Source organism: Leptinotarsa decemlineata, unplaced genomic scaffold (genome assembly GCF_025532065.1).
Source record: "Leptinotarsa decemlineata unplaced genomic scaffold, Ldec_3_MD MMD2_tig00026282_RagTag_RagTag, whole genome shotgun sequence".
Classification (NCBI taxonomy): Eukaryota; Metazoa; Arthropoda; class Insecta; order Coleoptera; family Chrysomelidae; genus Leptinotarsa; species Leptinotarsa decemlineata.
In genome coordinates, this window is record NW_027412668.1 from 8823137 (window position 1) to 8838685 (window position 15549).

The following is a 15549-nucleotide window of genomic DNA, read 5'->3' on the forward strand; positions in this document are numbered from 1 at the left end:
TATATCTGTATAGTAAAATGGCGTTAGCTTCGCGAAGTTTCCAGTTTAATCTTCCTCTTGAAGATGATCACTTTGTGATCGGAACACGTGTCGAGGTGTTGGGAAAACTCCAGTTATATTCCCAACAAACTTTTCGAAGCAGAAAACTTCGAAAAGTTTGACCTGGCATTATTATATCCGGTTCAGAGACAGTTATCTTCTTGAAGGAAACCGATACCTGGGTTTTTGTGGCATTGAGTTGAACGTGGTTACTTTCACCCCAATTCGAAATCACTTCTAGATCCTCATCAAGATATGCAAGCTCCTGCTGCCGGTGAAGATGTGCCTCCGTAGCCGATGTCCTGGAATCCAAATGGAATGACGAGACAAGTGTGCTGTTGTCAGCAAAGCAATACATTGGATTCTAGGTTTTTTCCAATTAGTCGAAATAATGTGTAAATAAGTTGAAATACAATAAAAATATGGTTGGAGATAATATGGATCCCTGAGAAACACCAGCGTTTATGGTGAAAGTATTTTCGTAGATATCCATCGATGGCCACGGTCTTACAGGAAACTGAATAGCCATACACAAAAATGATCCGAAAAGCCATAGCATCGAAATTTGGCCAGTAAACCTTCATGCCACACACGTTCGATGGCCCTACAGATATCGAGCGCAACAGCTCTTGATTCTCCATGTTTTTTGATTGCGTTATCCCAAATATGGGTGACATACGATAGAAGGTCGCCTGTTGATCTTTGTATCCGAAAGCCATAGTGATGGTCGCTCAAGATGTTGAAGCCTTCCAAATATTTGAGGAAATGATGGTCTACGACTTTCTCCATGATTTTTGATATCACTGATAGCAGAGCGACTGGTGTATAGTTATTTGGAAGATTTTTCTTGCCTTTTTTGGGAATAGACTGAATGCGAGCAAAGTTACAACAAGAAGGAAAAACCGCTTTTTTGTAAGACAGGTTGAAAAGTCTGCAAAATATTGGTGCGAGTTCATTTGCGCACTTTTCAAGTACGATGACGGGCACTTTATCAATAACAGACGCCTTGTTGATATTGAGCTATTTCAATATTCACCGTACAAGACTTCTTCGAAAAGTAATTTCTGGCTTTGTGGATGCTAGTGGGTAATAGTGGGTGGCGCTTGTCCCTGAAAGTCGACTGTGGAGTGGGACGTAAATTGTTCAGCTATTAGATTTGCTTTTTCTATAGCTGTTGTTGAAATTGAACCACCCGCTTGTGTTAGTAGTGGAATTGTGGATTTTGTAAAGTTCTATTTAACAGTTTTAGCTACCGACCAGGAGGATCTAGACTCGTTGGGATTGGCAAGCAGTTTATTCCTAATTCTCAGATTGTTAAGTTCGTTGCTGTCATTTATCATAATTTTGCAGTTGTTACGAGCATTAACAAACCTAGTTTGGTTGTCGGCACTGGGATGTTTGCGCCACTGCCAGTAGGTGAGATTTTTGAAGGCGACAGCTTGCTCGCAATTTTCTAGAACCAAGGTTTGTCGTTTGCTTAATGAATAATACTATTGAAATTCCACGAAAAAGGTCAAGTCCTGACGTTATTTTTGTTTTCCCAATGAAACACCTGAATACCCATTTTGAGACCATTGAAGGACAACATCAAACTATCTGCAGGACTGCGTGAAAGCAATTTTTTGGTTTCGACCGTGATATGCAGGTTTGTATGTCTGACATTTCGTCTACTACTGCGTAAATATTGTGACTTAATTGGATTACCTGACCTTGTTTGTGTACCTCTGAGAACAAGTAGCTAGACTTTATTGATGTTCATCGCCTCTTCTTTTCTATTGAAATTATCCCTGTGTTCATGAAAACGAGAGCCTGAGTGAGAGCCTGAAAAATCCTGTACCACAGTGAAACAGACGAAATAGTGGTCAATCTCTACAATTGGACACTGTCAGAAGACGAGTGCGGTATACTTGCCAAAGATGGAAACTTTGCTATAGCTCCAGTCAAGGTTCCCAACGAGTATATCATTACCAATGTCGAATCAGGTATTCGTACTTTACCTGACAACATTGCTGAGAAAATCCGCATAGAAACGTCTAGGATTTTAATGCGCCCAAAACTACCCCAGGACAACACAACACGGGAACGAGAGGCGCTGAAAAATCTCAATACAGATAAGAATATCTTGGTATTGACAAAGAAAACGCTATCGTCATAATTAACACCAACGATTGTAATGAGAAAATCATCATACAAAAGACTCAGTCGCGACCTGTGTGATTGCTACAAATTCTCTTTCCACATTGTTTTCGTTAAGTTGAAACATTGTTCATGAGGCTCAAAATACGCATTTTTGATGAAGATTACACTTTTTAATTAATGTAGCAGGTGAACAAAAACTCCGGTTAAGAATTACTGATGTATAATTTGATGAAACTGCTATGTTTTGTTCTCGTGGTGGTGGCGGTAATGTTTTCACAAGGAAATTAGGTATTTTCCCTTCTGATCGAATATTTATGCAAATCTGAAAGGGGTGGCAAAGTGCTTATAGGTGCAGATTTGAGGCATTACATAATATTGTTCAGACAGACATAGAGAAAACAGCTCCTACTGAAAAATAAGAATCAAAAAGTTTTTGAAACCGTTTTATTTCAGGAGTAGAGAAAAAAGTGTATTCAGAAACTCAAATTAGTTTTAGAAATTGTGCAACACCGAACCTGGTAAAGACAGTTTCACATTTTCTATGATTAGGAACTTACCAGTAAAATTCAAATATCTGCTAAAGAGAGCATATGAATCAGTTGTTTTGAACATACTCGAGTCAAAACTCAATAATGTTGGAATTAATGCGAAAACTTCAGCCAATATTGTTGAACTATTCATAAACAGGCGTATTCATATTGAAAATCATGAAATTTTTTTGTATGGACCCAGGATTGTCAACCAAGGGCTTCCTCAAGGAACCGTATTGAGTCCTATCTTATTTAACATCTACACAGCAAACTTGCACGAAGTCTTCGATCATCCCATAAAATGTATTCAATATGCGGATGATATCTGTATTTATACAGTTCGTGAGACGTATTCCAAATGTGTAGTCGACCTCACATACATAATATATTGCCTCAAAAATTGGTTAATCGAACATGGCTTCTCCCTTGCTCCAGAAAAATCAGCTGTGATGTTCTTTACTCGGCATAGAGAGAGCCGAAAATAACATCAATTTTGGCTCTCTGTCTAATCCAGTTGTACCCAATTATGAATATTTAGGGTTAATTTTAGATAATAAGCTTAGATGGAAGAAGCATATCGACTATGTTCAAACCAAATGTGAAATAGGCATAAACATTCTCAAATGTGTCTGTAGAAACCGATGGGGGCAGATCCCAGAACGTCATTATTGTTCTACAGGTCGTACATTCGATCCATACTTGATTACGGATGTATATTGTACGGATCAGCCGCAGATTCGAATTTGTTACTAATAGACCGAGTGCAAGCAAAAGATTTAAAAATTTGTCTTGGGGCCTTTAAATCATCTCCAACCCCAGCTATACTTGCGGAAGCTCAGGAATCTCCTCTCCTACTACGCAGACATTTTCTGGCCTGCAAGAAATTAGTCAATATCAAATTATGTAGTAATAACCTGATGGGGGCCATTTACAGTATATCAATTGAAAATCTCGTTAATCAATACTGGAACCACAAAATCAATCCCCCTTTTGCTGAAGCCTTCGCGCAATATCAGAGAGGATAAATGACATCAACTCTCAGAACATATTGTTTCAGTTTCAGCTGAAATTTTCTATGTTGATGTTCAAACCAACAGTCATATTCCCCATCTTCCAACACAATATACTGTGATGGGTCTAAAAGTGATCATGGCACTGGAAGTGCATTCTATATACAAAACAAAAATATTATTTCCCAATTCCACCTTCCCAATAAGACTTCGATTTACACAGCAGAGGCTTATGCTATACTTCAAGCTCTTTTGTGGGTTGAACATAATGGCGAAGTCAGTTCAGTCATTTTATCTTATTCCAAATCTGTCCTTCTTTCCCTTACTAACTACAAAAGACATAATAAAAATTCACTCATTTTTGAAATTATAAAAACTTTAGAGTACTTCTTCAGTAATAAAATTGACATTGTTTTCGTTTGGATCGAAAGCCATTGGGGTATTGCCGGAAATGAAAAAGTAGGTGTGGCAGCGAAAGAAGCTCCCCGCAAGATATAGTCTCAGACGTTAGATATGAAATTCGATTGAATTGGGGGAGACTCTGGAAAGAATTCTCTTCTAAATCAAAAAATCATTATTCATTAATCCACCCCACTATTCCTAAAAGTATGCCCCACATAGACAGCTTCAACTATTCAAGATTTTACGCCACTATGAAATGAACCACGAATGAAAATGAACCATGGTAAGTTCCCTGCACATCTGGCAAAAATAGGCATTGATGTGAATCCATTATGCTCTTGTGACAATTTTTCTTTAGCGGATATAAATCACATCCTATTAACATGTCCCAACTTCGAACTGTACCGGACGGATTTCTTAAATAATTTACTTTCCTCGAATGTTTCGTTTCCAACTGATATAACAGTGCTTTCAGCTACACTAAATGAAAATATATACAACACAATTCTAAAATTCACAATTAAATCTAAAATATCAATATAAAAAGGGTTAAATCGATTGATTCAAAAATTCTGTGGCAAAATGAACTCCGGTTTGATGCAAGAGGAGTGGGGGTTACAAAAAAATATTGAAATTGAGTGCACGGGAAATCAAGAAATAATGAACAAAATGAATCGACTTGTGATACACTGTTTGGAAACTTTGGTGTGGTAATGGATATCACTGGAGTTTTTCCCAAAACTAAACCGTTATTTCTACACCTCAACACGTGTTTCGATCTCCAAGTGATCATCTTCAAGAGAAAGATCAAACTATTTCACTAGTTCGGACTTCCATTGTCTACTATATAAAATGATTTGAAATCTCTGAAACAACTAAAAAAGAAGAATTGAAAATGAATGGCTGAAAATAACAATTATATTAACCAAAATAAACCTGAAATGAAATAATAGTGAAATAAAATACAAGTAAAAATAGAACAATCGAATAAATGAAAATAAAGAAATGAAAAAAAAAAATAATAAAAATAAAAAAGTGGAGAGATTCCAAGTCACGTTAGTTCACGACGTTCCGATTGTTAAATATCTACAATCGTCTTCTACAGTCATCACCCGAAGACTAAGACTTGGAATCTCTCCACTTTTTCATTTTTATTTTCTTTTTTTATTTCTTTATTTTTATTTATTCAATTGTTCTATTTTTACTTGTATTTTATTTCACTATTATTTCATTTCAGGTTTATTTTGGTTAATATAATTGTTATTTTCAGCTATTTATTTTAAATTCTTCTTTTTTAGTTGTTTCAGGGATTTCAAATCATTTTATATAGTAGACAATGGAAGTCTGAACTAGTGAAATTCATCATGAAACATTGTCAATCACTTTCAAACAAGATCAAACTAATCATACTATAGATACCTGTTTCAGGTACCTGCACCTTGAGTGTCTTAAATTAATTTTACAATTTGCCTTATCTACTTGTCTTAAATTAATTGTAATTTTACAATGTTCTCATTGTAAATTAGGTTAGGTGAGTCAAATAATTGAAATATAAAATTAATTTCACATGCTGCCTCATCTACTAGTCTTACATAAATTTTACAATGTGTTCTTGGATTGTCGGAAAGGATGAGAAGAATTGGGTCCAATTATAACATCAGAACCTGTTTTAGATCTGGGAATACTGTCCGTAGCAGCGTTACGAAAACCAGGCCACCAAACGCGGACTCCGATTACAAGAATTGCATTTACCGGATACCCTGCGAGTGCTGAGAATCATACATCGGTGAAACTAAGAGGCCATTGAAAGTTTGCATTCCCGAGCACAAGAATCACACACAACAAGGAGAAACCAGCAAATCAGGAATATCAGAGCATGTTTGGACCTATCAACATAACATCAAGGGGTGTCAAGCTGAAATCTTCCACAAGGAGGAACACTGGTTTAGGAGGCAATTCAAAGAAGCCGCATATATGTCGTCCAACAACGCATCTAGCCAAGCTGGCGTAGAGATACGCAACATATGGAAAACTATAATCAAGCGAAACACGACCAACTCCTGCCAAACGGTCAGCTCCCGCTAAAACCGATGAAGCGGAGAGAGGGAGAAGGGGATAGGTAAAAGCACTCGAATGGCCTATAAGTAGTCAAATCTCGGAGGAATAGCTCCAGGCATCACCCGAAGACGATTGTGGATACTAACAATCGAAACGTCGTGACGTAACTTGGTTTGGAATCTTTAAATTTTTAATTTCCATTTCTTGTTGATAGTTAAATTTTTAATTATTGCTTGTATTTTATTTTATTGTAAATTAAGTTTTTTTGCCTGGTATAATTGTTATATTTCAGCTAATTTAAAAAAATTTTTTACAGATATTTTCGGGGATTTCAAATCAATTCATATCATATTAGACAATGGAAGTCCGGACTAATGAAATGCACCACGAAACATCATCAACCACCTTCAAACATCTAGCTAGTACTTGAAAACTGTTCTCTTCTTCTAGCTGTTACGACCACTACTGACACCAATATTCACCTTTTCCGAAAATTGGTATTAGTTTTATTTTGAAAGTCCTGCCTCAACTGAGAAACAATCAACTAGTGCGAGAATACTGACCAGCGGCTCGCAGGAAAGGAGAGCCCGAATCGTGGATAGGTCCTGGTTTGATGTACGGCGCTCCTTGCGCTACCACCATCGGTGCCGACGTCGCTTAGTTAGTGCCGTGCCGCCGTCGCGACGCAAGGACATCCGTTCGTTTTCTTCGTAATAAACGCTTTGATCAGCAAAAAGTTGAAGAGCGTTCGGTGCGCGCAATCGATGGCCGTCATTAGGGTGAATTGAAGTTGGCAACTTTCGCATAACAATTCGGAGGAGGCGTCGCCAGAGGTGAGGGTTTTGTTCAATTTCCGTGGTTACATATGGGGTGTAGAGATGAAGTTTGATTAGCAGTATTTCTCGGAGCGGAGCTGAAAAATGTTTTATGGATATGTCGTTTGGTGTATGGTTGAATGAAAATTAATCGAAAAAGGTTATGCATAGAATGCTCGTCACTCATCAGAAACAAATCGTAGATTGCATTCGTTTAAACATTAATTGCGGAGCTGAGTATTTCAAATGAAAAAATTAAAAGTTTGGTTCTTGCAAAATATTCAGAATGATTCCAAATTGAGGAGAAAGATATAAGGGAGTGTTCAGTAGCTAATTTTATGAAAAAACTTCGTAAACCGTACACCCACGAATGCATTCCTTTTGATATTAATATTGTAAATTGAAGTTGTCACAATGACAAATATAATTTGACAAATGGTAAATATCGCGAACAATCTGTAGTTGTTGCTTTTTGAATGCATAGCTAACTGGAAGTTCATATCGTTTTCAATTTTTTCCAACGACTAAGCAATCTGAGAAAACGAATCAAGAAATTGAGAAATTTCGTTTTTATATGTGAAAAAATCTCAGTGACATACATTTGGGTCAATGAAGATGGTGCGGGGCACTAATGGACTGACTAATTTGTATCTGATTGGAGCTAAATGTACCTATCATCGCTGAAAATATCATTGCCAAATTTCAACAAATTCAGATAATGGCTATTCATAATACTATCACAATTTTTTAGGAAAGTTCAACAGCCTATTTTGGAATAAAATACATTTCTGAACCCGTGCACAAATGGATTTTTTTTCATAAAATTAGCACCTGAACGTGGTCTTACATTTTTTACCGCAATAAGGAAACGCCCTCTTGATATACAATGATTGATTGAAAGCGTTCTATATTTTTTTCGGGTGAAACATCCAAAAGAAAAAAGAAAGCAATTAATTTCAGAATAAAATTTCTTTCTTGAAAATTACTTTAACCTAAAAATAAACCCTTATCGATTTGTATAATAAAACTTTATAATTAAAATTATCAACAATAAAAAGTAAAAACATTAGAAATGGCTGAATGAATAACATGTGATGAAAAAGTAACTGAACACTTGTTTCGGCATGGCGAATCACATTTAAGATATATAATATAAAACATGATGACAAATTAAATCATTTCCATATTTTTCAGACACATACATACACTATATCTATTTGCACTCACATCTAGCCGTCCATTACACATACATACTCCAACACATATATACTCCAACAACATGTATTGGGTTATTTCAAAAGTTTTGTCCGTTCTAATTAGTTTACTCCAAAGTGTGACCTCTCAGTGAATACTCGATATGTTGTCGTAGAGGATCCACAAGTTACAATCTGATCCAAAGAAGAATCGTTTCGGTTACGCAAAAGCAAAGAAGAGCAAACCTCGAAACGTGACTGTTTTCTTCGATCGTTCAAATCATGAAGCACCCACTTTTTGAGCTTTTCAACCTCTCCAATAAGTTTTTAACCTTCAAGAAACGCATGGGAGCTGAAGACCAGTTCTTCCGCCATCCGCACTATTTGTTATGTGTCAGTTTCCACCACGGTACTCAATTCTCCGTCCATGATTACCTGGATTACGTTCGTATCTCTCCTTGATACAGTTTTCAGACTATTTTGATTTGTGCAAAAATTGTCCAATAGTATATTATATAAAACTACTTTTTTTTTTTCACCCAGAGAAGGGTTGATGCGTGTTCTGACATCTGCTAATCGACAGACGTATACCTCAAGATTAAAATTTGCAAGATCTCACCTTGATATTCAGTTCAGCCGCAGTTTAGCCACTGCACCAAAACACCAAGTATAGCAAGTCACTTTGGGAAGGAATTTCTTACAAGAAAGTGCACTCGTGGAATCATCCTGCATCATATTTATGGCCAAATATCTTGTGACGAAAAAACTCTACCACTTTGAAGTGGATTGGCGATAATCTGGACCAAATCGATGTGAAGAAAATAGGAAATAAAGGAAATTATAACATCTAATGAATCTGTATCTCTGTATCTATAGAGTAGCGAGGGTGAGTGTAAGTCTACAGCACATGTGACCAATTGTACATCCTCCCGAGGAGTTGTCCTCTTAGGTCATCGTGCGGACATTCGCACAGGACATGCCTGACAGTCTCATCTTCCTGTTTACAATCCTGCATAGAGGTGTGTCCACTAGCCCCATATTGTGGAGGTGTTTCCTTAGTTGACAGTGGCCAGTCAGAAATTCTACTATTAGGCGTGGATTTTTTCCGGTCATCGCCAGATATTTCTTCGGCGCCAGCCTCCCAGGGTCCCCCAGGGTGATCCTGGTAAGATTACGTCCTTTGATTCCATTCCATCTCTTTAAGTATTGAGCTTGGGTGTGACATTTGACTAGTTCCGCAATTGTCGAAGTCATCAGGCCGTAGGTATCACTGGGTCCTAAAATTCTTAGTACAGCCGCTTCCTTGGCTAAAGTGTCGGCAATACGCTTACCTTCACTCCTGTCGTGCCCTTTAACCCACCTCAGGACAATGTTATTATCTACCGAGGCTTTGGCTGAATCTTGGTGACACAGTACTAGCCCTGAGGTTATACGTTGTCTGTTCAAGGCTAATAGGGCTTGTCTGCTGTCAGTGCAGGTTGTTGCCAGAAATTCCTTTCTTGGTTATTTCTTTTGTGGCGATTGAGTACCAGCCAGTTCTGTTTGGACCACGCTGGTATTTCTTCCCATTTCCCACTTAATTCTTAGGCTTAGTGATCTGGAGCACACTCCACACCCTAAGCCTTCTTTAGTTTTTGAGCCGTCTGTATAAATCCGTATTGCATTTGTATAATCTGACTCTATGTTCTGCTTAATTTGTATAATGTAGGGTTTATTAAATACAAATCTGGGTTCAATTGCATCGCTTATTGCCTGCAGCAAAACATCTAATGAATGTTATAATGTACTACAATAACAACAGTTCAACAGAGATTGAGAGGAATCCTAATAATAATTGATGCGTAAATATACTGAAAATCACCAATTGTTGTGCAAGTAGGAATGTTGAAATGTGGTTTTTGGTTAACCAGCTGTTGCCTGCTTATGAACGACAAATCTTCAGGAATAAAAATTTGTGGTAGCTGAGTATTAACGAGGTCTTTTAGTTAACGTGAAATTCTTGATTGTAACAGAATCTACAATAACTTGTATCTGATTTTTGGTCAATTTTGAAACTTTTATAAAATCTACAGGAATATTTGGTATCCTTCCACACGCAACAATCATTGAGTCCATCACTATAATATCGTCAATGTCTTATTTATTTCTGAAGTGAGAAATAGTAGATTCATTGAATGCTCTCTTTTTTTCTGTCAATATCTTTCGTCTGTGATTCATTTGTATCGTAGCGGTTGATAGGATTGAATGTGAAACTTTTCTCATTTTTCTGATCTTACTATCATATTATATGACTATCATTGATGAGTGATTATGTTTATAGGTATTTGAAGTATATTGTGAGAATCTGTCTGTCTGTTTTCGCTTCAACCAGCTGTCACTTCCTTACGTACGACAAACTTCGGAACTCAAAATACGACGACGTAAGACCTGAAGAGGTCTTACGTCGGTCGGTTGGTTTCCGGTCGGTCGGTAGCCGATCGGTACGCGGTGGGTGATTTGTTCATCCACTCAAACGACCATCGTGTTAGCCGGTGGTTCAAGCCGCAGGCTGAACGATCGGTTTTCACTTGCTATCGTCCAACCCGTGTTAGTATTCACACGTTGAAAAGTAAGACCTCGTTAGTCCTTAGCATGCACAAGTTTCGACTTCTGAGGGTTGTCGTTGGTAGGGGTGCGACAGTAAGTTAACGGAAAAACATGTTTGAGTATGTTTGTAAGAAAAATAAGCTCAGAATTATATGCAATTTTAAAACTGAAGTCTACTATGCATTGATTTACTCCCATTTGGCATATGATGTTATTTCATTAAGGGATTGTGTAAATTCTGGAAAAGCTTTTATATGTCAAAAGCGAATTATCCGTCTTATTTTTGATATAAAAAATAGAAACAGCTATGAAGCCGCTTTTTCAAAGTACAATTTTCTAACATTTCCCTGTATTCATCTATATAAATTATCAATATACAAAAGCATAAATTATCAAAGTTACAAAGCATAATTTGAAGACATCTGAAAGATCTCCACACTACGCAGGTATAAGGATATTTAATAAACTTCCACAACATCTCAAAAAACTATACCATAAAAAATTTAAAAAAGAATCAAAAACATTTTTGTGTGCAAAAGCCTATTACTCCATCAGTGAATTCCGGAATGATGATTTTTAATTTACTTGTTGCCTGAGAGTTACACATGTTTGTCTGTTCTATAGAACTATTAGTGTTTGTGACATTTTATTATATTCTGTTTAATGTAATAGTATATGACGTGTCGGTACATCTATCCTAAGGATGGCTGCTATGTAGCGGGTGCGAATAAATTATTTTGACTTTGGTTTTTAAAACGTGAGATTCTCAACCCGATAAGGATTGTTGCAATTGATATCTGCATTTTATGCAAAAACTTTTCAATCGGGAAAATATTATCTTATGCAGCTTCATGAAACAAACAACAATTTTTTGGTTGCAAGAATGTACTATATACGCAAAATATCATTTGGGAGTTCACAACACTCATGTTGCAGAAATTGATTGATAAAAACGTAAACGAAACGGTGTTTCGTAATAATTTTATAATTCACACGGTTCTCGCAATAAAGTTTCCGTGGGCGTTGTTGAAATGGATATATGTTTTCGACTATCATAAAAAGAACCACAGAAACGAAACATTTTGCTTCACCTTCTCGGGTGTAAGGGGTCTGAAAATATCCCAAGAATCTCAGTGAAACGTAATTCACTTTGTTGAGATTCAATGGGATGGGAATCTCAGTGATATTCAAAGAGATTCCTTTGAGTATTATTTATTTTCTTCATATATTATCGTACAAAGTGATTCCAGTAGTGTAACAAAGAGACTTCTGGCGCAATGGGAGTGGGGGTAACCTATCAGCGTCATCGAAATCGACGCAGGATGGAACGAGTATAGTAGCGATTTTAGCGTGGAACTCCGCCCCTCGGTCCCCCTTGGTACTCCACCTAACCTATCGGCCCCCTTGGTACTCCACCTAACCTATCAGCTCCCTCGGCCCCTTCAGTCACGTGATTTTAAATAAAAAAAGTTTATAGTTATGAGATTCGAACCTGGGTCGTCCGCGCCGTAGACATTGTCCTTAGCCTCTACACCATCGTAAGATATTGAAGTTAACTGCGAATGTTGGGTATTTATAGCGTTAGTTTTGTCAGGACCGAAATTGACTCATTCATTATACTTGACAGCATTATTTTTGATTTCCGTAGAATGTAATCGTCATTATCATATTGAAGATAGGAAAATATACTTAGATTTGGGAAAATAATTAATATTTCATGTAAAGATGTGTATGTGTGTGTAAGAGCGAGAGGCGCGTGTGACGTAATCGATGCAAAGAGAGATGGAGATTGAGGTTTTACCGGTTCCTAGTGCAAGCAGGTGTTGCCAGTTGTACAATAAATCAATGTTTATGGAGTAATGTAGCGTTGCCGGTTTGAAAATTAAGTTATAGAATACACAGAGTCATCTATGAGTCACTAGCTGAACTATCTATTGGTTGAAGAAGGACACTGTAAACACTAGACTCATAAGACTGCATCTGCCAAATGTTAATACATGCCAGCATGTCAGGTTCGGCGTTGCCAGTTGTACAATAAATCAATGTTTATGGAGTAATGTAGCGTTGCCAGTTTGAAAATTAAGTTATAGAACACACAGAGTCATCTATGAGTCACTAGCTGAACTATCTATTGGTTGAAGAAGGACACCGTAGACACTAGACTCATAAGACTGCATCTGTCAAATGTCAATACATGCCAGCATGGCAGGTTCGGCGTTGCCAGTTGTACAATAAATCAATGTTTATGGAGTAATGTAGCGTTGCCGGTTTGAAAATTAAGTTATAGAACACACAGATTCATCTATGAGTCACTAGCTGAACTATCTATTGGTTGAAGAAGGACACTGTAAACACTAGACTCATAAGACTGCATCTGTCAAATGTCAATACATGCCAGCATGTCAGGTTCGGCGTTGCCAGTTGTACAATAAATCATTGTTTATGGGGCAATGTAGCGTTGCCGGTTTTGGAATTAATCGTGAACTACTCGACGGAAATTGGAAGCGCGAAAGTGATATATTTTATACTAATGAATCAGATTTCAGAAAAAACATTACAGATTAATGAGGCTGTATCGTTTCAAAGTGTGATCCCTCAATTTTACAAGATATCTCAAAATACATCATTGAAAACAAACATGGCGTCGAAGTGTACAGGGTGCGTCAAAATACATCATTCAAGAAAGAACATAACAGTTCCACGAGGCTGTAAGTTTTCAACGTGCGATCTCTCAATGTGTATAAGGTATCTCAAAATACACCATTGAAAAACGAATATGACGTTGAAGTGTGCAGGGTGCGTCAAAATATATCATTTAAGGAAAAAACATGTCGATTTGAAATATGATATTAATGTGTATACAAACATGTCGATTCAACAGAAGTCTAGCGTTCCAAGATGTCGGAAGTCTCGTATCTTTGTTAACCAAGTTAGCATCATCAGGAGAAAGAGGAGATCCAAAAGTGTCAAGAGGTTGAGCGATGTGGACTCAACGTGAGGGCGCGAATGGGAGAGCGAAGTATTCGACAATGACATTTCAAAATACGTTGTTTTCCATGCGTTTTCGATCGTTTTTCGTGCGTTTACGATCGTTTTTTCGTGCGTTTTCGACCGTTTTCCGTGCGTTCATTTGTTATCGTTTCATCGTTATTGTCGTAACGGTTTTTCGTGTTTCAATATGGCAGTCATTTATCATTCAACGCGTTTCGCTAATCAAGTTGGCATCATCAAGAAATGACTAACGTCCATGCTTTGTCATATGAAGATTCATTTTGCGAATTTTCGTGCGTTTACGATCGTTTTTCGTGCGTTTTCGATCGTTTTTCGTGCGTTTTCGACCGTTTTCCGTACGTTCATTCGTTACCGTTTCATCGTTATTGTCGTAACGGTTTTTCGTGTTTCAATAAGACAGTCATTTATCATTTAACGCGTTTCGCTAACCAAGTTAGCATCATCAGGAAATGATTAACCTCCATGCTTTGTCATATGAAGATTCATTTTGCGAATTTTCAGACTCTTGAACGGAACCTTGTGGAACACCCAACCTAACTTCTGTTACAGAGTAGTGTCGGTCAGCCAATCAGAATGGAGAAATCAAATATCGCTCGATTGATTGTGCTAGATGAAATTGAACTGGAGAATGAGGGTCGAATAATAATAATAATAGTGATAAAACATTAAAAGCTTGAAAGTGACGTAGTCAGCGTGATAGGTGCTGGCGTGTGTGATAATGAATGAGTTATTACGAAGAATAATAGCGCAACTGTCAGAAGGGCACTGAGTTGTATATTTACTAATAATGATCGGATCGTCGCATACGGCATGTCAAATGAAAGGATAAGAAATGGAGAATTCGTCGACAGAGAAAAAACAAATATGGCGTAATGAATATAATATCCAACGCCTAATGTGAAATAACATAGGAAGAATTGCAAATTCAACAAAAATCACTGAAAAACTTGTAATTAAAAATTGTTGGGTTATGAACAACTATAAGTTTATTCCAATTGCAGAAGCTTGATTCAAAACGCAGAATTTATTGACAAAGAAAATGGAAAAAATTATTGGATACTGAAACATATGATATATTTGGATTCCTTAGGGTGAGAAGGATTCGAATCCATCAAAAAACGACCACTTCCGGTTTTCACTTCCGGTCCTCCGATTTCGATGATTTCAACATCAATGGATTCTTTAAGATGTCATGAAACATAATTAATCATTTGTCGAAGCCAAAAGGACCTTATAACCTATTTTCATTATACTAGCAGCAACAGACCGATGTGGGTACTCATTTCAAATGATGTCATTTGTAGATTATGAAAAGTATAATATCGAGCATCTAATGTGAAATAGCATAGAAAGAATGGCACATTTGAAGAAAATCATTGAACATATTTGAAATTAAAAGTTGTTGGGTTATGAACAACTACGAGTGTAATGTAATTGCAAAAGTTTGATTCAAAACACATAATTTGTTGACAAAAAAAATGAAATAATCATCGTATACTGAAACATATGGTATTTTTGGATTCCTTAGGGTGAGAAGGTTTCGAATCCGTCAAAAACAGGTCACTTCCGGTTTTTACTTCCGGTCGTCCGATTTCGATAATTTTGACATCAATGGATTCGTTTAGATGTCAAAAAACATAGTTAATCATTTTACGAAGCCAAAAGGACCTCATAACCTATTTCTGCTATACTAGTCGCAACAGGTCGGTGTGGCTACTCATTTCAAATGATTTAATGTGTAGACTATGAAAAATATAATATCGAG

General features: G+C 37.0%; 1 protein-coding gene across 1 annotated transcript in view; it reads left to right on the forward strand.

Annotated features, from left to right (window-relative positions):
• Window positions 1-6832: 6832 nt before the first annotated feature.
• Window positions 6833-15549, forward strand: part of LOC111514936 (lachesin) — a 355844-nt gene continuing 347127 nt past the window's right edge. Inside the window, exon 1 of the mRNA XM_074179769.1 lies at window positions 6833-7011. The gene's annotated coding sequence lies outside the window, so the exon portion shown is untranslated. The remainder of the gene's footprint in view (window positions 7012-15549) is intronic.